Raw genomic sequence first — 25,396 nt, 5'->3', positions numbered from 1 at the left:
AAACTAGACATACAACATAGAATGCCCACTCAGCTCACGTCATGACCAACACTAAAACAAAGAAAACAGAAAAGAACTGTGGTCAGAACGTGACACAGTGTTGCTAGTTAGCAATGGTGCTGATCCCATGAATTTTTCTTTTCAAATGCTTCTGCATGGAATTATTACGATGCCTTAATCTTTGTATTTTCTTACCTAGACTAGCAGTCTAGGTTAAAAAATAAAATACAAGCACAGAGTTTCTAAACCCAGACCCACAATATCGCAAACTTCCGGGAACGCTTGAGAAACAAACCAAACAGACTAGGCGTGGGGTTTGAGAAGTCAATGAGAGAAGTGACAAATTCTTCCTTTAGTTGTTAATTTTATTGAAATCGAAAGGCACAACCTAGATTCAAGCCAATCTCTTAAAGATGCACTATGTTTGCTAAAATTCTAATAGCTTGCCTAATTTCAGTTTGTGACAAAACAAGCAATTATAGTGTGGAGAATCATTGCTAATATCTTTTCCACAACCAACAATATGGTATTTTTAGCTGTTTGAAGCTTGTGTACAAAACCGAAAGTAAAAGACTCAAAAATGAAACTTAAGACCGGAAGCATAGACATAGTGCACATAGAACATATGTACTTTTTCTTAAACTTCCTTTAGATGAGAATGACAGATCTATAACGCTAAATTCTATGTCAATTTGATCCGGTTGCCAAAAAATTACATATTGTAGCTTTAAGTAGTTGAACTTGTTATTACGCAAACCTCGTGAAGGTGGCAAACTGACACGTTTTAATTTCAGTCAAAAACGACTTCATATTGAAGGAGTGCCTTTGATTTGACGGCTTGCACATGCGCAGTTCGACACGAGACGACCGCGTTTAAAAATAAATATATATATATTTTAATTGTTTTATTAACAAATATCAACAAACAATAGAGGGATAGTCACATGCAAACAAGCATACAAACAAACTATTTACGTTTCCAGGAATCCTAAACAAACAAATTGTCACATTCGTTGAATGGAGGAGACCAAGGCGCAGTGTAATTTGAATACATCTTCTTTAATGAAGAGGAAGAACACTTAAACAAACTTACAAAACAACAAAACGAACGTGAAGCTATATATGATAAGTGCAGACACAGGCAACTAACACATAGACATATAAACCCCCTAGACAGGAACAAAAACACATGCATCACCCATGTCCCACCCTAACCTAACCAAAATAATAAAGAAAACAAAGAATACTAAGGTCAGGGCGTGACAGTACCCCCCCCCCCCCAAAGGTGCGGACTTCTGGCCGCACACCTAAGCCTATATGGGAGGGTCTGGGTGGGCATAACTCCGAGGTGGCGGTTCTGGCTCGGGACGTGGATCCCGCTCCACTTCTGACTCGTCACACTTACTTAATCTCTTTTTATATTTTGTATTTATTTTTTATTTCACCTTTATTTAACCAGTTAGGTAAGTTGAGAACACCTTTATTTAACCAGGTAGGTAAGTTGAGAACACCTTTATTTAACCAGGTAGGTAAGTTGAGAACACCTTTATTTAACCAGGTACGCAAGTTGAGAACAAGTTCTCATTTACAATTGCGACCTGGCCAAGATAAAGCAAAGCAGTTCGACAGATACAACGACACAGAGTTGCACATGGAGTAAAACAAACATACAGTCAATAATACAGTATAAACAAGTCTATATACAATGTGAGCAAATGAGGTGAGAAGGGAGGTAAAGGCAAAAAAGGCCATGGTGGCAAAGTAAATACAATATAGCAAGTAAAACACTGGAATGGTAGTTTTGCAACGGAAGAATGTGCAAAGTAGAAATAAAAATAATGGGGTGCAAAGGAACAAAATAAATAAATAAATTAAATACAGTTGGGAAAGAGGTAGTTGTTTGGGCTAAATTATAGGTGGGCTATGTACAGGTGCAGTAATCTGTGAGCTGCTCTGACAGTTGGTGCTTAAAGCTAGTGAGGGAGATAAGTGTTTCCAGTTTCAGAGATTTTTGTAGTTCGTTCCAGTCATTGGCAGCAGAGAACTGGAAGGAGAGGCGGCCAAATAAATCATTTGTTTTGGGGGTGACTAGAGAGATATACCTGCTGGAGCGTGTGCTACAGGTGGGAGATGCTATGGTGACCAGCGAGCTGAGATAAGGGGGGACTTTACCTAGCAGGGTCTTGTAGATGACATGGAGCCAGTGGGTTTGGCGACGAGTATGAAGCGAGGGCCAGCCAACGAGAGCGTACAGGTCGCAATGGTGGGTAGTATATGGGGCTTTGGTGACAAAACGGATTGCACTGTGATAGACTGCATCCAATTTGTTGAGTAGGGTATTGGAGGCTATTTTGTAAATGACATCGCCAAAATTGAGGATTGGTAGGATGGTCAGTTTTACAAGGGTATGTTTGGCAGCATGAGTGAAGGATGCTTTGTTGCGAAATAGGAAGCCAATTCTAGATTTAACTTTGGATTGGAGATGTTTGATATGGGTCTGGAAGGAGAGTTTACAGTCTAACCAGACGCCTAAGTATTTGTAGTTGTCCACGTATTCTAAGTCAGAGCCGTCCAGAGTAGTGATGTTGGACAGGCGGGTAGGTGCAGGTAGCAATCGGTTGAAGAGCATGCATTTAGTTTTACTTGTATTTTAGAGCAATTGGAGGCCACGGAAGGAGAGTTGTATGGCATTGAAGCTTGCCTGGAGGGTTGTTAACACAGTGTCCAAAGAAGGGCCAGAAGTATACAGAATGGTGTCGTCTGCGTAGAGGTGGATCAGTGACTCACCAGCAGCAAGAGCGACCTCATTGATGTATACAGAGAAGAGAGTCGGTCCAAGAATTGAACCCTGTGGCACCCCCATAGAGACTGCCAGAGGTCCGGACAGCAGACCCTCCGATTTGACACACTGAACTCTATCAGAGAAGTAGTTGGTGAACCAGGCGAGGCAATCATTTGAGAAACCAAGGCTGTCGAGTCTGCCGATGAGGATGTGTTGATTGACAGAGTCGAAAGCCTTGGCCAGATCAATGAATACGGCTGCACAGTAATGTTTCTTATCGATGGCGGTTAAGATATCGTTTAGGACCTTGAGCGTGGCTGAGGTGCACCCATGACCAGCTCTGAAACCAGATTGCATAGCAGAGAAGGTATGGTGGTATTCGAAATGGTCGGTAATCTGTTTGTTGACTTGGCTTTTGAAGACCTTAGAAAGGCATGGTAGGATAGATATAGGTCTGTAGCAGTTTGGGTCAAGAGTGTCCCCCCCTTTGAAGAGGGGGATGACCGCAGCTGCTTTCCAATCTTTGGGAATCTCAGACGACACGAAAGAGAGGTTGAACAGGCTAGTAATAGGGGTGGCAACAATTTCGGCAGATCATTTTAGAAAGAAAGGGTCCAGATTGTCTGGCCCGGCTGATTTGTAGGGGTCCAGATTTTGCAGCTCTTTCAGAACATCAGCTGAACGGATTTGGGAGAAGGCGAAATGGGGAAGGCTTGGGCGAGTTGCTGTTGGGGGTGCAGTGCTGTTGACCGGGGTAAGAGTAGCTAGGTGGAAAGCATGGCCAGCCGTAGAAAAATGCTTATTGAAATTCTCAATTATGGTGGATTTATCAGTGGTGACACTGTTTCCTATCTTCAGTGCAGTGGGCAGCTGGGAGGAGGTGTTCTTATTCTCCATGGACTTTACAGTGTCCCAGAACTTTTTTGAGTTAGTGTTGCAGGAAGCAAATTTCTGCTTGAAAAAGCTAGCCTTGGCTTTTCTAACTGCCTGTGTATAATGGTTTCTAGCTTCCCTGAACAGCTGCATATCACGGGGGCTGTTCGATGCTAATGCAGAACGCCATAGGATGTTTTTGTGTTGGTTAAGGGCAGTCAGGTCTGGGGAGAACCAAGGGCTATATCTGTTCCTGGTTCTACATTTCTTGAATGGGGCATGTTTATTTAAGATGGTTTGGAAGGCATCCACTACTGACGGGATGAGATCAATATCCTTCCAGGATACCCCGGCCAGGTCGATTAGAAAGGCCTGCTCGCTGAAGTGTTTCAGGGAGCGTTTTACAGTGATGAGTGGAGGTCATTTGACCGCTGACCCATTACGGATGCAGGCAATGAGGCAGTGATCGCTGAGATCTTGGTTGAAGACAGAAGAGGTGTATTTAGAGGGGAAGTTGGTTAGGATGATGTCTATGAGGGTGCCCGTGTTTAAGGCGTTGGGGAGGTACCTGGTAGGTTCATTGATAATTTGTGTGAGATTGAGGGCATCAAGTTTAGATTGTAGGATGGCTGGGGTGTTAAGCATGTTCCAGTTTAGGTCGCCTAGCAGCATGAGCTCTGAAGATAGATGGGGACAATCAGTTCACATATGGTGTCCAGAGCACAGCTGGGGGCAGAGGGTGGTCTATAGCAGGCAGCAACGGTGAGAGACTTGTTTTTAGAGAGGTGGATTTTTAAAAGTAGAAGTTCAAATTGTTTGGGTACAGACCTGGATAGTCGGACAGAACTCTGCAGGCTATCTTTGCAGTAGATTGCAACACCGCCCCCTTTGGCAGTTCTATCTTGTCTGAAAATGTTGTAGTTTGTAATTAAAATTTCTGAATTTTTGGTGGTCTTCCTAAGCCAGAATTCAGACACAGCTAGAACATCCGGGTTGGCAGAGTGTGCTAAAGCAGTGAATAGAACAAACTTAGGGAGAAGGCTTCTAATGTTAACATGCATGAAACCAAGGCTCACCGCCGTCCACGGACTATAGGACGCCACTGGACTGATGGTCGAGTCTGGAGTGAGTGGCGCCTCTGGATTGGAGGGAGATTCTGCAGATCCGGACTGGAGGGAGACTCTGGCGGATCTGGACTAGAGGGAGACTCTGGCGGATCCGGACTGGGGGGAGACTCTGGCGGATCCGGACTGGGGGGAGACTGGCGGATCCGGACAGGAGGGAGACTCTGGCGGATCCGGACTGGGGGGAGACTGGCGGATCCGGACAGGAGGGAGACTCTGGCGGATCCGGACTGGAGGGAGATTCTGGCGGATCCGGAATGGAGGGAGACTCTGGCGGATCCGGACGCTCTGGACTGGGTACTGTAGCCGGACGCTCTGGACTGGGTACTGTTGCCGGACGCTCTGGACTGGCGAGGCGCAACTGTAGGCCTGGTGCGTGGTGCCGGCACTGGTAGTAGTGGGCTGGGGACACACACCTCATAACGAGTGCGGGGAGGAGGAACAGGTCGTACTGGACTGCCGAGGCGCACTATAGGCCTGGTGCGTGGTGCCGGCACTGGTGGTACCAGGCTGGGGACACGCACCTCAGGGCGAGTGCGAGGAGCAGGAACAGGGAGTACTGGACCCTGGAGGCGCACTGGTGGCCTGGTGCATGGTGCCGGCACTGGTGGTACCGGGCTGGAGACACGCACCTCAGGGCAAGTGCGGAGAGGAGGAACAGGGCGTACAGGGCTCTGGAGACGCACAGGAAGCCTGGTGCGTGTTGTTGGCACTGGTGGTACTGGGCTGGAGACACGCACCTCAAGGCAAGTGCGGAGAGCAGGCACAGGAAGTACTGGGCTGTGGAGGTGTACTGGAGGTCTGGAGTGTAGAGCTGACACAACCCGTCCTGGCCGGATGTTTATACTTGCCCTGCAAATGCAGGGCGCTGGCACAGGACGCACAGGGCTGTGCAGACTCACAGTACGCAGAGCCGGCGCAGGATATCCTGGTCCATGGAGGTATACTGGAGACCAGGAGCGCTGAGCCGGCACCCTCCTTCCTGGCTGGATGCCCATTCTAGCCCGGCAAATGCTAGGAGCTGGAATAGAGCGCACCGGGCTAGAAATGCGCACTGGAGACACCATGCGTTCCACCGCATAACACGGTGCCAGACCAGTAACACTCTCCCCACGGTAAGCACGAGGAGTTGGCTTAGGTCTCCGTCCTGACTCAGCCAATCTCCTCGTGTGGCCCCCCCCCAAAAAAAATCCCCAAACCCCTAGACAGGAACAAAAACACATACATCACCCATGTCACACCCTGACCTAACCAAAATAATAAAGAAAACAAAGAATACTTAGGTCAGGGCGTGACACAAATCATATTCATTAATAATACAACAAGTTTTATTTGCCTTTTTGTTTTTCCTTTTAGTTAAAGTAGTGCCATATTGTTTAAATTCATTTATAAAGTGAAAAATGTTTGGTTTTGAATTAGACCATTTGCATTTGTGAATATGAAATTTACCTACTATTATTAGCAGTTGAATTAAATATACGACATCTTTATCTATGTCAGAATTTCTGAAATAAATCATTGTATCAAAACCATTAAATAGTACAACCTTTCCTATTTTTTTTGTAACAAAATTCTGTATGTCAATCCAAAACATTCTACTATAAATACAGGCAAAAAGCAAATGCAAAATGGTCTCTTTCTCCATTCCACAGAAATCACAGTTAAAGTCAATATTTAGCTTGAATCTTTCCAAAACATGTTTCACAGGATAAATTCGATATAACATTTTAAATAAAACTTTCTTTACTTTGTTACTGATACAATATTTGTTAGCAATTTTCCATGCTTTCCCCCGATGTATATCACCATAGATATTTGACCAAAAGAGTCTTGCTGAGGGAATTGTAAGATCACAAACAATATTCCTAATCTGTTTATTACTACATTTATCTTTGATGTTAATATTGCCAATGAATTATTTTCATGTAAATCTATGTTACATCAACCAGAGGAATTTCAAAGAGATACAACCCTCCTTGGAATCACATCAAAAACAATTGCATATTATTTTGGGGTTATTGGAATTTTAAACTTATCCAGAAATTCCCCATATGAGAGTAGATATTCTTCCTCATTCATTAAGTGACCAACCAAAATCATTTTATTCTCAGACCAGTTACGAAAAAAGAGACGTATTTTTAAATCGTATATCTTTGTTGATCCATATAAAGTATGTGTTTGTGTTTATGCGCTAACATCCAAGCTAAAATTGCCTGCTCATGGAATTTGGCCAACTTTACTGGGATTTTATCAACATCAAAATTAGACCAAAGCAAAAAATTCTAAACCACCAAGGGAGTCAAATAAATAGGGAAGACATTCCAAAACTGTTCTGGTTCTAAACATACTTCAGGATCCAATTTATTTAAAAAGTATTATTTAGAGTATTGAAATCTAAAACCTCAAGACCTCCTTGTTCTTGGGTATTAGTGAGAAAGAATCTTATCTAAGTAACTTTACAATTTTAGGTGGTAAGTCAAGTGATAACGAGACATAAACCGATCTGGATAACCCTTCAGCTTTGGACAATAAAACCTGGGACGGTGTGTCACAGCATCATCGTACTGAGCTTGTTGTCATTGCAGGCAGTCTCAACGCTGTGCGTTACAGGGAAGACATCCGCCTCCCTCATGTGGTACCCTTCCTGCAGGCTCATCCTGACATGACCCTCCAGCATAACAATGCCACCAGCCATACTGATCGTTCTGTGCTTGATTTCCTGCAAGGAATGTCAGTGTTCTGCCATGGCCAGCGAAGAGCCTGGATCTCAATCCCATTGAGCACGCCTGGGACCTGTTGGATCGGAGGGTGAGGGCTAGGGCCATTCCCCCCAGAAATGTATGGGAACTTGCAGGTTCCTTGGTGGAAGAGTGGGGTAACATCTCACAGCAAGAACAGTCCATGAGGAGGAGATGCACTGCAGTACTTAATGCAGCCGGTGACCACACCAGATACTGACTGTTACATTTGATTTTGACACCCTCTTTGTTCAGGGACACATATTCCATTTCTGTTAGTCACATGTCTGTGGAACTTGCTCAGTTTAAGTCTCAGTTGTTAAATCTTCTTATGTTCATACAAATATTTACACGTTAAATTTGCTGAATATTTCGTAAATTTGCTCTGGCCATCTTCTCCATTTTCAGAGCGCTCTCATCTCAGTGTGCCTAGAGCGCAGAATAACTGACCAATTTACGAACGCCCTACAGCATTGAATATTGCCGGTGTAATTAAGCGTGATTAAAGTGTTGCCAGCAGCACAGTTACAGTCACCAATGCTTTGGATAACATGGAGAAAATGCTCAGTGAGGTGTTCTCTCATTTTTGTCTGGAAGTAGCTTGCAAGCTAGCTAACTTTATCCAGTTAGCTTGGGTGCTTGACTGCCATTGTGAGGCCAGAAGGCTCGGATCACCAACTCCTCCGCCAGAGCGTCCAGTGTGTTGCTCGGAACGCTCGGAGAGCGAAACGCTCTGAATTTACGAACTGACAATCTGACAACTCTTTGAATTTACCAACGCCCAGGGCGCGCTCTCTGGCTCTTGTTGATAATGGGATATGTAGATAGGGCGAGTCGGTCAAGGATCGATTCAGACAAGGTGGTAAATTGTATGACAAGCGACAGTTTATTCAGAGTAAAGATATCTGGTACAACGTATACGGGCTCATTCATTTGGCTCACAAGGAACCAGCAGAAAGAAGCCCCGATAACAGATTGCAAGCATGTTATGTACAGTACAGAAAGTAGGTTGAGTCTGGAAGTCCGGTCTTCTGGTTGGCCCTGTTGGGCCGTCTGTCATTCCTCTGAGTCTCGTAGTGCCGTTCTCAGTCACACAATGCTCGGCTAGGAAGGAGATTGTGTGTGTGTGCTTGTGTCTGCAAGTCAAGGCTGTGTCTCTTCCCCCAATGTGTGGGTGCATGTCTTATCTGTGTGTCCTCGGCAGTTAGTGTGTGTATGTGTGTGTGCTGTGTGTGTGTGGGTGTGGAAGCTATCCTGTATGGGACCTAACATGTTTCACTGTGAAAATACGTTGTCTCAGTTATAGCAATGTAATAGCAGTAAGCTGGTCATTTGCATAAGAAATAGCACTTCCTTACACTCTCCAGAGTGAATTTACGAACACAACCCTAGCTTTACACTCACAATGTCCGCCAGTCCACCCATTATGTCATCATTGACTTGATGGGGACGCCCGTTTTATTCATTCTATTTCTATGGCAGCGCATGCAGTCAGGAGCAGCGGAGAGTAGAAAATGTGTGCCTTTTATTTTGCTATGTGAACAGTTGTTACGGTGACCTCAGTCATTTAACTGGCCAATAACCGTCATCCAAAATTCCATGACTGTCACAGCCCTACCCGCAGCCCTCTGGCATGCTCGGTGTGTTGGAGCTAGATCTGTGTTGTAAGACTGTATGTCTGCACAGTGCTGCCAGATGTGGTGTTTGAGTGGTGTGTATTTATGTGTCCTGCAACTTCCTTTTCAGCATTAGCAGCGTGGTGGAGGGCACCAATGTGAGTGGCGTGATCCCTCGTGAACTTTACACCAGTTACAGTGACCTGACTGTGTTGGTCAAAGCTGCGAACCAGCATGGCTCTGCCACGTCTACAATGGCTGCCTTCAACACTGGAGATATCAGTGAGTCAGTCAGGGATGACTCTTCTCTGTACATTCCCTATTTATTCAGAGGGACAGACATGACACTTTCAGTTTTTGTCTCTCTCCAGCTGTCTTACTGACTCTCTTTTGTGCTCTCTATCTCCCCCACCCTCTCTCTATCTCCACCACCCTCTCTCTATCTACACTACCCTCTCTCTATCTCCCCCACCCTCTCTCTATCTCCCCCACCCTCTCTCTATCTCCCCCACCCTCTCTCTATCTCCACCACCCTCTCTCTATCTCCACCACCCTCTCTCTATCTCCCCCACCCTCTCTCTATTTCTCCCACCCTCTCTCTATCTCCACCACCCTCTCTCTATCTCCACCACCCTCTCTCTATCTCCACCACCCTCTCTCTATCTCCCCACCCTCTCTCTATCTCCCCCACTCTCTCTATATCTCCCCCACCCTCTCTCTATCTCCCCCACCCTCTCTCTATCTCCCCCACTCTCTCTCTATCTCCCCCACCCTCTCTCTATCTCCCCCACCCTCTCTCTATCTCCCCCACCCTCTCTCTATCTCCCCACCCTCTCTCTATCTCCCCCACTCTCTCTCTCTCCCCACCCTCTCTCTATCTCCCCCACCCTCTCTCTATCTCCCCCACTCCTCTCTATCTCCCCCACCCTCTATCTCTCCCACCCTCTCTCTATCTCCCCCACTCTCTCTCTATCTCCCCACCCTCTCTCTATCTCCCCCACCCTCTCTCTATCTCCCCCAACCTCTCTCTATCTCCCCCACTCTCTCTCTATCTCCCCCACCCTCTCTCTATCTCCCCACCCTCTCCCCACTACCCTCTCTCTATCTCCCCCACCCTCTCTCTATCTCCCCACCCTCTCTCTATCTCCCCCCCACCCTCTCTCTATCTCCCCCACCCTCTCTCTATCTCCCCCACCCTCTCTCTATCTCCCCCACCCTCTCTCTATCTCCACCACCCTCTCTCTATCTCCCCCACTCTCTCTCTATCTCCCCACCCTCTCTCTATCTCCCCACCCTCTCTCTATCTCCCCCACCTCTCTCTATCTCCCCCACCCTCTATCTCTCCCACCCTCTCTCTATCTCCCCCACTCTCTCTCTATCTCCCCACCCTCTCTCTATCTCCCCCACCCTCTCTCTATCTCCCCCACCCTCTCTCTATCTCCACCACCCTCTCTCTATCTCCCCCACTCTCTCTCTATCTCCCCCACCCTCTCTCTATCTCCTGCTCTCTCTCTTGCTCTCTTTCTTTCACTCTCCCACTCTGTCCTCTCTTCCCTATCCATTCCTCTACCAGAAAAGCCACCCACCCCTGAAATAACTCACCATTGCCCTCAGCCCCTGGAGATCTACTGGAATGTGCAGTGTGAGGATCAAGGCAGCTCTGACCAACTGTGCGAGGTCCAGTATCGCCCCCAGGACCAGCAGGGCTGGACTCAGGTGAGTGAGCTGAGCATGGCTGGACTCAGGTGAGTGAGCTGAGCATGGCTGGACTCAGGTGAGTGAGCTGAGCATGGCTGGACTCAGGTGAGTGAGCTGAGCATGGCTGGACTCAGGTGAGTGAGCTGAGCATGGCTGGACTCAGGTGAGTGAGCTGAGCATGGCTGGACTCAGGTGAGTGAGCTGAGCATGGCTGGACTCAGGTGAGTGAGCTGAGCATGGCTGGACTCAGGTGAGTGAGTCTGGGGTTTTGTTCATTTCCCCAAGTGTGCACTCTTTCACTTCCATTCATGGATTTAAAGTAAAATGACGGTATAAGAAATATTTTGGAAACTCCCTCCCGCCCAAACCTACACCAATCCAATGCAGGGATTACTGTGCACTTCAGGACAGAAGACGGGGTATTTGGGGAGCGGTCGAAATGTACCCAGGGATGTTTTTTCAATTTCAGTCGGGGAGGGTTTAGTATTTTTTTATTTAATCCAGGGGAGGGTCATGTAATTTGTAATCAATTAAATGTCATATTGAGAATGAGTTGCTCATTATATCTCGATGTGGCTTGATGCTGCCCCTCATCCCTGATTCTCTGCTGGGCGCGCAATATCAAGTGCAACTAGTGTGGTCTCAATCAAATGATCCATAGCCTATGCTGTAGGCCTAGGCTATACGAAGAGAAGCACAGGGCAAAGTTATATTTCTCAGAAAATGTACTGTTTCTCCTGAGTTTATCTGCTGCTGGGATGGTGTATATAAAACTACACTGCATTACTAGGCCTACTGATGTCCTGTTTGAGAGGGAGATGGCAGGAGGACTGCTATACTGCTGGAATTGATTCTAATAAAAACAATATGTTTCGTTGCCCATAATGAAGGTATTTATCAGAGTTATTGACCTCCCAATAAGCCATATTCAAGTAATTTACACAGATTTTATGGAACCGATTAGGTTATGAAAATGTGAAAAAAATACTTTGAATTAAAAAATAAATTAACCAAAAATGTCTTATTAGGCTATGCAGTCATTCTACACTGCCTTTGAATTCACTTTTAGAACCACGAGTTTGGCCAGTCTTGTTGGTTTGAGGATCGTGCGATGAGCTATCCATGGCTAGTTTGTTCATTTAGCCTAGCAGTGGTCTTCTATTCCCATGCCCTAATCACAGTCAACACACATCTATTTTGGAACAACAATATCATGGAATAAAATAGAATCTATTAGAAAATGATAGTTTACCAAATGAAGAAAAGTTACTTGTGCATATAGGAACAGCGGGGACTGTGAAGCAACACAAACATTGGCACAGACACATGCTCCCACACGATAACATACGCACTATACATACACATGGATTTAGTACTGTAGATGCGGTGGAGTAGGGGCCTGAAGGCACAGTGTGTTTGAGATCTGTGAATGTAATGGATTGTTTTTAAGCTTGTATAAACTGCCTTCATTTTGCTGGACCCCAGGAAGTTAGCATGCTTTCACTTTGTCAGCAGCTAATGGGATCCATAATAAATACAAATAGGCCTCTACCTGATGATATGTGGTTAAAACAATGCTGTGTTTAAAAAATGTATGGCTTTTTCTGTACTTCATTGTATTCCGGTTCAGGTATCAGGTATTCCGGTTGTAACTGGTTCTGTTGCGTTCAATTTTTGCAGTTGATAGACAACTTTGGCTACTTTGCCATGTAATGCTTACAAAACTAAGAACAGTTTCTAAAACTGCACATCTAAGGTCTGACCTAGGAGTGAGGGTAAATTATAATCTGGTCTGACCTAGGAGTGAGGGTAAATGATAATCATGTTCTCTGCTATCCACTTTGTTGTAATTATTATTTTGGGTATAGGGGAGGGTCATTTGTTTATTTTTTCAAACATTCAGTCCCTTAGATGTAGGGAATGAAACATTGAAATACCATTGTCTCTCGATTATCTGTGGGAATTTCGTACTGGGAATGTTGTCCTTCTGAGTTAGGGACGGGTAACTTTTTGAGGCTCGAGGGCCACATGCACAGATTCTTTTGGGAAACAATTTATTTGTCAAAATCTATTTGCGTGCAGAAAAGGCCAGCTATTTCAAAATAATAAGCTCCATTATAATTGTACTTTCTATAAGCTATTAAATGTGCAATGTAGCCTGGAGTTTCTTTTTAATCCAAAAGAATCCCTCACCCCCCCATCCCTGCGGCCGCCTCTTGCCCATCCCTGTTCTTCTGTGTGTCATTCTTTCATGTCCTGCTCAGGAAGAGGACATCCTACGCAGCTTCCTACTCCTGACTCCACGGCCCTACACTGTTTATGAGTTCCAGGTGCGCTGTGTCTGTGAGGGCCCTCAGGCCCTGATGAGTGACTGGAGCTCAGTCTACAAAGCATGGAGTTCTGAGTCAGGTCTGTCAGTGGGTGCTGATGGGTAATGTAATCCTGTGGTCTCCACAGCTTGAAAATATTTGTTCACTTATTCTGTGGTGATAGATGATTAAACTATTTCTCTCTCGTTCTCAGCGCCTGTGAAAGCATTGGATGTGTGGAGTGACTGTGGAGTCACCTCTGAGCTTTCTCAATGTGCCCTTATGTGGAAGGTATGTTAACACAACATCCCATCATAATAGGTCATATATATACACTGCTCAAAAAAATAAAGGGAACACTAAAATAACACATCCTAGATCTGAATGAATGAAATATTCTTATTAAATACTTTTTTCTTTACATAGTTGAATGTGCTGACAACGAAATCACGCAAAAATTATCAATGGAAATCAAATTTATCAACCCATGGAGGTCTGGATTTGGAGTCACACTCAAAATTAAAGTGGAAAACCACAATACAGGCTGATCCAACTTTGATGTAATGTCCTTAAAACAAGTCAAAATGAGGCTCAGTAGTGTGTGTGGCCTCCATGTGTCTGTATGACCTCCCTACAACGCCTGGGCATGCTCCTGATGATGTGGCGTATGGTCTCCTGAGGGATCTCCTCCTAGACCTGGACTAAAGCATCCGCCAACTCCTGGACAGTCTGTGGTGCAACGTGGCGTTGGTGGATGGAGCGAGACATGATGTCCCAGATGTGCTCAATTGGATTCAGGTCTGGGGAACGGGCGGGCCAGTCCATAGCATCAATGCCTTCCTCTTGCAGGAACTGCTGACACAGTCCAGCCACATGAGGTCTAGCATTGTCTTGCATTAGGAGGAACCCAGGGCCAACCGCACCAGCATATGGTCTCACAAGGGGTCAGAGGATCTCATCTTGGTACCTAATGGCAGTCAGGCTACCTCTGGCGAGCACATGGAGGGCTGTGCAGCCCCCCAAAGAAATGCCACCCCACACCATGACTGACCCACCGCCAAACTGGTCATGCTGGAGGATGTTGCAGGCAGCAGAACGTTTTCCACAGCGTCTCCAGACTCTGTCACGTCTGTCACGTGTGCTCAGTATGAACTTGCTTTCATCTGTGAAGAGCACAGGGCGCCAGTGGCGAATTTGCCAATCATGGTGTTCTCTGGCAAATGGCAAATGTCCTGCACGGTGTTGGGCTGTAAGCACAATCCCCACCTGTGGACGTCGGGCCCTCATACCACCCTCATGGAGTCTGTTTCTGACCGTTTGAGCAGACACGTGCACATTTGTGGCCTGCTGGAGGTCATTTTGCAGGGCTTTGGCAGTGCTCCTCCTGCTCCTCCTTGCACAAAGGCGGAGGTAGCGGTCCTGCTGCTGGGTTGTTGCCCTCCTACAGCCTCCTTCACGTCTCCTGATGTACTGGCCTGTCTCCTGATAGCGCTTCCATGCTCTGGACACTACGCTGACAGACACAGCAAACCTTCTTGCCACAGCTCGCATTGATGTGCCATCCTGGATGAGCTGCACTACCTGAGCCACTTGTGTGGGTTGTAGACTCCGTCTCATGCTACCATTAGAATGAAAGCATTCAAAAGTGACCAAAACATCAGCCAGGAAGCATAGGAACTGAGAAGTGGTCTGTGGTCACCACCTGTAGAACCACTCCTTTATTGCTGATAATTTCCACCTGTTGTCTATTCCATTTGCACAACAGCATGTGATATTTATTGTCAATCAGTGTTGCTTCCTAAGTGGACAGTTTGATTTCACTGAAGTGTGATTGACTTGGAGTTACATTGTGTTTTTTCAAGTGTTCCCTTTATTTTTTGAGCAGTGTATGTTCACACACTACCATTCAAAAGTTTTCTTTCAAAAACAAGGTCATTTCTAAGTGACCCCAAACTTTTGAACGGTAGTGTGTGTGTGTATGTATATATATATCTCTCAAACTGTATCATATAATCCGGTTAGACAAGTGATTCATGTTTCAAAAGATTATGCATTTTCTAATCATAAGAACGTATCCAGAGCGACTTACAGGAGCAATTAGGGTTAAGTGCCTTGCTCAAGGGCACATGAACAGACTTTTCACTGAGTCGTCTCAGGGATTCAAACCAGCAACATTTCGGTTACTTGCCCAATGCTCTCAACCACTAGGCTACCTGCCTCCCCACAACACCCCCTTCCCTATAGCCTGCTATAACTAATCCCCCTGTCTGGTATCTATCCTCAGGAGATGCCCACCTGGTTGGCTCAGGGGAAGGTACTGGGGTACGTGGTGACATTATCATACAGTAACGGGACAGTGGCGGTTGTGAACATGTCCATGTCAAAGCCTGGTGGCCTTTGTGTCTGTCAAGAGAAGAGATGCCGCTTCACACCCTCTCTGTGGGGTGTATCAGGGGTGGATGTGTCCGTCTACAATTCCCAGGGTGCCAGCAAACCTGCTCCCCTAGCTCTACCCACATCAGGTAAGGGAAACCACCATTGAGTTTCCGGATGACACAACAGTGGCCTGATCACCGACAACAACGAGATAGCCTATGAGAATGAGGTTAGAGACCTGGCCGTGTGGTGCCAGGACAACAACCTCTCCTCAACGTGATCAAGACAAATGAGATAATTGTGTAATACAGGTAAAAGAGGACGGAGCACGCCCCCATTCTCATCGACGGGGCTGCAGTGGAGCAGGTTGAGAGCTTCAAGTTCCTTGGTGTCCACATCACCAACAAACTAACATGGTCCAAGCACACCCAAGACAGTCGTGGAGAGGGAATGACAAAAACCTATTCCCCCTCAGGAGACTGAAAAGATTTGGAAATGGTCCTCAGATCCTCAAAAGGTTCTACAGCTGCCCCATTGAGAGCATCCTGACTGGTTGCATCACTGCCTGGTATGGCATCTGCTCGGCCTCCGGCAGCAAGGCACTACAGAGGGTAGTGCGTACGGCCCACCCAGAAACTCTATTCCAGGCGTTGTCAGAGGGAGGTCCTAAAAATGGTCAAAGACTCCAGCCACCCTAGTCATAGACTGTTTTCTCTGCTACCCCACGGCAAGTGGTACCGGAGCACCAAGTCTCGGTCCAAGAGGCTTCTAAACAGCTTCTAACCCCAAGCCATAAGACTCCTGAAAATCTAATCAAATGGCTTCACAGACTTTTCACATCACCCCCCTCTCTTTTCTGCTGCTCTATGCATAGTCACTTTAATAACTACCTATATGTACATATTACCTCAATTACCTCGACTAACTTGTGCCCCCACATTGACTCTGCACCAGTACTGCCTGTATATGGTCTCGCTATTGTTATTTTACTGCTGCTCTTTAATTATTTGTTACTTTTATTTCTTATTGTTATTTTTTTAAACTGCATTGTTGGTTAGGGCTGGTCAGTAAGCATTCCACTGTAAGGTCTACCTGTTGTATTCGGCGCATGTGAGTAATACAATTAGATTTTATTTGAAAGGTGTGTGTGAGTGTGATAATAGTGTCAGTTTGTATGTTTCTCTTTCACTTAGGTCTACAGGTGCCAGAGCTATCCTTCACTGTGAACCAGGATATATTGAGCCTCAATGTATCCTGGTCCCTGCCACCCCAGCCCATTGAAAACATGCATGAGTATGTGGTGCAGTACAAGCAGGTGGGACTTCCTCCGACACAGGGCTTTGATTGGATTATAGTGCACCAAAATCATACGTCAGTCATTTTAAGAGGTTTGTGTGGCTTAAACTGATCTATGATACCATTTCTTTCTGAACATATTTATTGATATTTTGTAATGTTTCAAAGTGGTTTCAAGATGACAGCATCGCTTTTGTCTCTGTCTCCACCTACAGGTGATTTTGAGAACCACACTGCCTACAATGTGTCATTGTTTGCAGTGTTCATCAACAGTAGCTGCCTGCTTGCGTCTGCAATCTCGTATTCTCTTCATGGACGTAAGTATATTAGAGCATGGAAATACAAGTCTTTATAATGTACTTGCCAGTATGTAATCAGTGCAATTAGTGCACATGACCGATTTTCAGTGGAAAACTATGTGGAAAACTAAATATCACGTCTTTACCTAATGTTAATTTGTCCGGCCTTTTAACTCACTGTAAAATGTTTTATTTATTGTTTATTTTTCTGCTACTTTTGACTATTCCTTTACCCATTTCACCTCCATTTCCTCCTCTCTCAATCACTCCTCAGTCCCACCCAAAGTGACTGAGTTCAAGGTTCAGCACATCTCTGACTCTCAAGTGACTTTGTCCTGGCAACACATCTCCCTGACCCAGAGTAAGGGGCTCATACTGTGCTATCAGCTGGTATTAAACAACGTTACAGGTAAACAACACAAAGACAGTGGATAAACTGGGATAAATCTTTTGTTGCTACAATGCTATATTGTTAGAATAAAAGTGCAGTCTCCACTGCCCGTTGTGTACATTAGCATAAAATATAGCATTACATTGTAGTAGCTTAAATAGTATAAAATATTTTTGCCTGTTCCCAGATCTGTTTGTTCTGTCTTGCCAACCCCTATTGTCATTATTGGCTCCAGAGTGGCTCAGCGGTCTAAGACACTGCATCTCAGTGCAAGAGGCATCCTTGGTTCGATTCCAGGCTGTATCACATCTGTCTGTGATTGGGAGTCCAATAGGGCGGCGCACAACTGGCCCAGCGTCGTCCGGGTTTGGCCGGGGTAGGCCGTCATTGTAAATAAGAATTTGTTCTTAACTGATTTGCCTAGTTAAATAAACACAGTACAAACAGATCTGGGACCAGACTGTCCACAGGCTACCGTGCTGCACACTCTCGTTCCCACACATCAGTGGCCTTGCTCCCAATCATTAAACCTTTCCTTCATCTGCAGTGTACAACGTGAGTAGGGACCAGAACAGCCTCCATCTGTTAGGACTTACATCTGGTCACCACCAGGTTTGGATCAGGGCTGAGACTAAGGCTGGACTGGGACCCAGTGAAACCATCAACTTCTCTACTGAGAACAGCCATGGTATTCTACCACTATGCCATGTAGTAATTTGATAATGATGACAAGAAGCGTATAGCTGTTATAGGTTCTCTAACAACCGTGATGAGATGTATTCAGTGTTTATGTACCTAACTGGTGACACAGAGGTCATCTATAACACTAATTATTATTTATTATTAAACAAACTAGAAATATTATTATAGGTTGTGTATAATACTGTATATAACATCACCTTTAAAACAGAAAGGGTCCTGAAGTTCCTCAGAAAATAATAACAGTATATTGAATGCATGCTTTGTTTGAAATAGACCTTTGTGCTACAGGATGTGATTATGAACATGGATTGCAGTCTAATTGGTCATTTTGCCTTCTAACCTCCCCCATCTCTCACCCTTTGTTGTCACAGGTTTCCTCAAATATCTGGTGCCAGGAATAATAACAGGGATGTTGCTATTGATCATCATAATGTGAGAAACTGGATTCCCATACTTCAACCCAAATAGCCTGATTCTGATTATTTTCTCATTGTTTTGAACCATGGCCATGTTCATTAGGACACACTGATGCAAAAAAATGTAAAAGTTTTGCAACGTTTCGTGCCGACTGAACACATACAGGGTGTGGTGCTCTCATGTCTCCTTCCTCTCTCTCAAGGGGAAACACTTGAGGAAGTGGAAATGAGATCGGGCAGTTGAGTTGGGCTTTCAATTATGCCCTCCATAACAATGGTCTTGATCAAAAATATAAAACAAACAATATGCTATACCCCTTTCAACTAAAACAATGGATCAAATATTTCTACCACTTTTAGGGTGATATACAAATGAACAAGTCAATTGAAGGAACACAACTCTTTTGGTGTGCAGTATGTCAATGATACTGTTGTGTATTTTCTGTAGTGTACAAATGAAGACTTGTGCGAAAGTGCCTGACCCCAGCAACAGCAAACTGCTCCAACAGATGAAGTTGCAGGTGAGTGCAGGGCAGACTATCACTATGTGGCTGTGACTGACTAATCTAGTATCAGTCTGATATTAGTTAGTCTTATAGTATTCTAGTTAGTGGTGGACGGAGCCCCAGAGTTCGTCATGTCTTCCTGCCTGGTTTTTCTTCAGCCATTTGGGTCGAGGGAACACACTACCTATAGATATGGATGGTATCTTATTTGTAATGTTCCAGTAAGAACCTGTTGTAAAATAAAGAATGTGCGTACTACATTAACCTAAATGTTGATTATACCACATACAGTAGCAGGGGCTGTATTGGGCTAGTAATATACCATTCCCTTGAGTAGTATTATCACCAGTCAGAGGCATAACATACAACCATAGAGGAATAAATGAATGTTTCTGACTCCCTGCCTGTCGTTGCTCCAGTTTAACAGCTCCTTGACGGCGATCTTCTCTCCTCTGGAGTCTAACCCAAAGATCTCTGAGCTGGAGGTGGTGGAAAACCCTTTCTGGGATGCCAATGCCTGTCCTAGGAAAAGGTCCAGCCCTGATGGACAGACAGAGGGGGTGGTGGGAGAGGAGTGCACCCACATAAGGACTGATGAAGAGGCGGAAAAGGAGGAGGTTGCTGACAAGGGTTACAGTAGAATTATCGATACTGACGAGGGAGGAGAGGGATGGGGGAGAGTCCGGGAGCTTGTTGGAGGACGATGAGTTTGTTTCGGACTATGAGAAGCATTTCATGCCTGTGGTTATATGACCCTACTGTTGGAGGACGATCAGTTTGTTTCGGACTATGAGAAGCATTTCATGCCTGTGGTTATATGACCCTACTGTTGGAGGACGATCAGTTTGTTTCGGACTATGAGAAGCATTTCATGCCTGTGGTTATATGACCCTACTGTTGGAGGACGATCAGTTTGTTTCGGACTATGAGAAGCATTTCATGCCTGTGGTTGTATGACCCTACTGTCTGTCTGGTGTGGTGCTACTGAACAACTCTTTTGGTGTGTGTATGTTCTCCTCATTGCAATGTCAAGACAGCCATTGTTCAGTTGGAACCCCAAGGGCCAAACAGGTCAATTGTGGGCTATTGTGCTTGTTGATCTAGATGCAGATCACTGATTCATGGGAAAGGGTCGCCCTAAAAACAACACGAGTGTTGAAATACGCCACTCGTCTTGTTTTTAAGAAAAGGAAAAGGGATGTAGTCGACCGTTTGTTTTCCATGTTCCAACTACAAGGAATGTTGTTTAGGAACAGTAAACCTTTTTATACAGCAAATGTATACTTGGGTGAAAAACCACGTTGCCTACGGTGTACACTGTCATGACGTGGCCCTCTTTAGATATAGCAAGCACCAACTCTCTCACCACCTCTCTCTTCCCCCTACACCCAGGCTCTTTTATCTCAGGTTTATCTCAACTCTGAGACTATTGATACCGACAGAATAAGAGCAAATCTTTGATACTAATTACTAGTTTGCAGCTAGAATTTATGTTGACTGAATGCGAAGACTGACAACTGCCAAAACATTTATTCTATAAGAACATTTCTGAATGGGACTCTGACGTATCCATTCTAACCACAAAAGACTCCAGGGATGCAAAGAGAAGTTTGGATAAACTTTCCAACAGAAAGACGGACGATTCCAACAGAGATCATGACAACACACTGAACATAAATATATATATTGATTGCAATTATTCCCGAATGAGTGAGCGTTCATTTGCAAAGAATTAGCATTGCAATTATTATAATTATCAACTGTGTAGTGTCTTTTGTCTTTCGTGCCCTTCTCAGTCCCTTTGTCTACCAAGCTGCGATACCGGTTTAGCCCACTAGGGCACATCCCTTATCGTTTCCTTGTAACCGTATCTACTGTTTGTTTGTTATGCATGTCTGTGATTATTTAGTTACTAACTAAATGATTAAGACAATTGATGTATGGATGATTCATAGTGAAGGCTGGGTTTGTGCAGATAACCAACCATTTACGATGTTTGGAATGAGACTAACGTGAGATAAATAATAATTCATTAATTAGAAGATTAATTGATCAGATATTGAAAAAATCTGAAGATTTTCCTTGGTGCCCCGACTTCCTAGTTAATTACATTTACATGATTAGTTAGTCACATAATAATAATTACAGAGAATTGATTTGATAAAATAACAGTCTTCAATTTAATGATGCCAAAGACACAACACAATGTCTACATTGTTCAGTTTGAACTACAACTGTCAATCATGTCTGCTCATTAGGTCAGATGAAATGCTATTTCAGAATAGCATAGTTTAACTTTTTTATACAAAACTGTTTTTGAAAGTTAATTGCTGTTATTTTTTATTTTAATTTTGATATCTAGCTAAATAATAACTATGTCCCTTTTGAGATGCCTAAAAAAATGAAACTGGCCTCTCACCATGGTCAACTTGAAGTTCCCTTACTTGGACAAACGTCTATGGAAAGTGAATGGAGAAGATATTGAAGCCTGAGCCTTGCACCGATGTTCAGGATAAGGATGAATTTGATCCAGTCGGACTGACGTTTTTGGAGAAAGTGGACCTGTTTTTTACCGGACCCATATGTGGTTTCAGGATGGGTGGGAAACAGGTGGAAAAGTATCCGTTGTCATACTTGAGTAAAAGTGAAGATACTTTCATAGAACATGACTCAAGGAGATGTGAAAGTCACCCAGTAAAATACTACTTGAGTAAAAGTATTTGGTTTTAAATATACTTAAATATCAAAGTAAATTTAAATTCCTTATATTAAGCAAACCAGACGACACCATTTTCTGGATTGTTTTATGGATAGACTGAGGCACACTCAACACTCAGACATCATTTACAAACAAAGTATATGTGTTTAGTGAGTCTGTCAGATCAGAGGCAGTAGGGATGACCAGGGATGTTCTCTTGATACGTGTGTGAATTGCACCCTTTTCCTGTCCTGCTAATCATTCAAAATGTAATTTTGGGTGTCAGGGCAAATGTATTAAGTAAATAGTACATTATTTTCTTTAGGAATGTATTGAAATAAAAGTACATTTAAAAAAATGTTAATAGTAAAGTACTGATACCCCACAACCTACTTAAGTGATCTTTTTGGCCTTCCTGTGACATCAGGTGCTGTTGGTGTCCTGGAGGGCGGGTAGTTTGCCCCCGGTAATGCATTGGGCATACAGCACCACCATCTGGAGAGCCTTACGGTTTCGGGAGGTACATTCGCCGTACCAGTCGGTGATACAGCCCGACCGGATACTCTCAATTGTGCATCTGTAAAGGTTTGTGGGGGTTTTAGGTGCCAAGACAAATTTCTTCAGCCTCCTGAGCTTAATGATGAGCTTTGAGGGTTATATAATGTTGAATGCTGAGTTATAGTCAATGAACAGTATTCTTACATAAGTATTCCTTTTGTCCCGATGGGATAGGGCAGTGTGCAGAGTGATGGCGATTGCATCGTCTGTGGATCTTTTGTGGCGGTAAGCACATTGAAATGGGTCTAGGGTGGCAGGTAAGGTAGAGGTGATATGATCCTTGACTAGTCTCTCAAAGCACTTCATGATGACACAGATGAGTGCTACTGGGCGAAAGTCATTTACAGTACATATGAGATGTTACCTTTGCTTTCTTGGGTACAGGAACAAAGGTGGCCACCTTGAAATATGTAGGGACAGCAAACTGGAATAGGGAGAGATTGAATATGCCCGTAAACACACCAGCCAGCTGGTCTGCGCATGTTCTGAGGATGTGGCGAGGGATGTCGTCTGGGCCGGCAGCCTTGCAAGGTTTAACACGTTTAAATGTTTTACTCACGGCGGCCACGGAGAAGGAAAGCTCCACAGTCCTTGGTAACAGGCCGTGTCAGTGGCACTGTGTTATCCTCAAATTGGGCGAAGAAGGTGTTTAGCTTGTCCAGAAGCAGGATGTCGGTGTCAGCAATGTGGCTGGTTTTCCTTTTGTAGTTCGATGTAGCTGGTTTTCCTTAGGTAGCTCATCCATGTATTTATATGTACATATTCTTATTCCATCCATTTACTTAGATTTGTGTGTATTAGGTGGTTGTTGTGGAATTGTTAGATTACTTGTTAGATATTGCTGCACTGTCGGAACTAGAAGCACAAGCATTTCACTACACTCGCAATAACATCTGCTAACCATATGTATGTGACCAATAAAATTTGATTTGATTGTCTGATGTTGAGTCTTTACCCGACAAATTACTGGTAGGATATATCAGTTTTCCTGTGTGAGCTTTAGGGCCGAACCCACTACGGTGTTTCAGGTGCCATGTGTATGGTCATGTTGCAGCAGTGTGTAGGAGGAAGATTCCTAGGTGTGAGAAGTGTACATACAGGAGGGCTTGAGTCAAAGGATTGTGTAATATCAGTGAAAGAAGTGGTGTGTGTAAACTGTAGGGTGGACCATGTTGCTGGGGATCAGAAGTGTCCGGTGCGAGAGAGGCGGGTTGAGATTGCCATGGTCAGAGTTGTGGAGAAAGTGTTGTATGCTTTGGCAGTGAAGAAAGTAGTGGAAGCTGGGTCAGGGGTGAAAGATACTAAGAGGCTAAGAGTAGTAGAATTTTGCCAGTACAGAGTGATAGGCATACGAATTAAAAGTGCTTCAGTAAGGTTGGCCTTTTAGCGTTCATTGCTATGGTTATTAACTGTACCATAGGTATCAAATCCAATCAAATCAAATGTATTTGTCACATTCACATGGTTAGCAGATGTTAATGCGAGTGTAGCGAAATGCTTGTGCTTCTAGTTCCGACAATGCAGTAATAATCAACGAGTAATCTAACCTAACAATTCCAAAACTACTACCTTATACACACAAGTGTAAAGGGATAAAGAATATGTATATAAAGATATGAATGAGTGATGGTACAGAACAGCATAGGCAAGATGCAGTAGATGGTATCGAGTACAGTATATACATATGAGATGAGTAATGTAGGGAATGTAAACAAAGTGGCATAGTTTAAAGTGGCTAGTGATACATGTATTACATAAAGATGCAGTAGATGATATAGAGTACAGTATATACATATACATATGAGATAAATAATGTAGGGTATGTAAACATTATATTAAGTAGCATTGTTTAAAGTGGCTAGTGATATATTTTCCATCATTTTCCATCAATTCCCATTATGAAAGTGGCCAGAGTTGAGTCAGTGTGTTGGCAGCAGCCACTCAATGTTAGCGGTGGCTGTTTAACAGTCTGATGGCCTTGAGATAGAAGCTGTTTTTCAATCTCTCGGCCCCTGCTTTGATGCACCTGTACTGACCTCGCCTTCTGGATGATAGCGGGGTGAACAGGCAGTGGCTCGGGTGGTTGTTGTCCTTGATGATCTTTATGGCCTTCCTGTGACATCGGGTGGTGTAGGTGTCCTGGAGGGCACTACCCTCTGGAGAGCCTTACGGTTGTGGGCGGAGCAGTTGCCATACCAGGCGGTGATACAGCCCGACAGGATGCTCTCGATTGTGCATCTGTAGAAGTTTGTGAGTACTTTTGGTGACAAGCCGAATTTCTTCAGCCTCCTGAGGTTGAAGAGGCGCTGCTGCGCCTTCTTCACGATGCTGTCTGTGTGGGTGGACCAATTCAGTTTGTCTGTGATGTGTACGCCGAGGAACATAAAACTTACTACCCTCACCACTACTGTCCCATTGATGTGGATAGGGGGGTGCTCCATCTGCTGTTTCCTGAAGTCCACAATCATCTCCTTAGTTTTGTTGACGTTGAGTGTGAGGTTATTTCCTGACACCACACTCCGAGGGCTGTCACCTCCTCTCTGTAGGCCGTCTCGTCGTTTTTGGTAATCAAGCCTACCACTGTAGTGTTGTCCGCAAACTTGATGATTGAGTTGGAGGCGTGCATGGCCACGCAGTCGTGGGTGAACAGGGAGTATAGGAGAGGGCTCAGAACGCACCCTTGTGAGGCCCCAGTGTTGAGGATCAGCGGGGTGGAGATGTTGTTACCTACCCTCACCACCTGGGTATGGAACGTAAAGTCACAGAAACAAGTGTTGCTGTTGCAGTTATGGAGAAGTATTTGGGATTACAATATTTTACTGCAGAAGAGTTAAATGGGGTGTTGAATGGTAGTGTCCTGTACTCCCAGGCCGTTGGCCTGGTGTTGATTAGATCAGGTTAAATTAACGGAATGGGATGGTATTTCTTTTTATGAGTAGGATTAAAAATTAGCGGGATAATTTGTATTTGTTATATCACAAAGTATAATGACTTTATTCTCCGGTTCAGTTGGT

General features: G+C 44.5%; 1 pseudogene; it reads left to right on the top strand.

Moving 5' to 3' along the window:
• LOC124018869 overlaps positions 1-21,072 on the top strand; it is a 34,182-nt pseudogene extending 13,110 nt beyond the window's left edge.
• The last annotated feature ends 4,324 nt before the right edge of the window (positions 21,073-25,396 follow it).

Source organism: Oncorhynchus gorbuscha, unplaced genomic scaffold, assembly GCF_021184085.1.
Source record: "Oncorhynchus gorbuscha isolate QuinsamMale2020 ecotype Even-year unplaced genomic scaffold, OgorEven_v1.0 Un_scaffold_585, whole genome shotgun sequence".
In the NCBI taxonomy this organism is placed as follows: Eukaryota; Metazoa; Chordata; class Actinopteri; order Salmoniformes; family Salmonidae; genus Oncorhynchus; species Oncorhynchus gorbuscha.
Note: the sequence above shows the minus strand (reverse complement) of the source record. Positions and strands in the feature narration are given on the sequence as shown.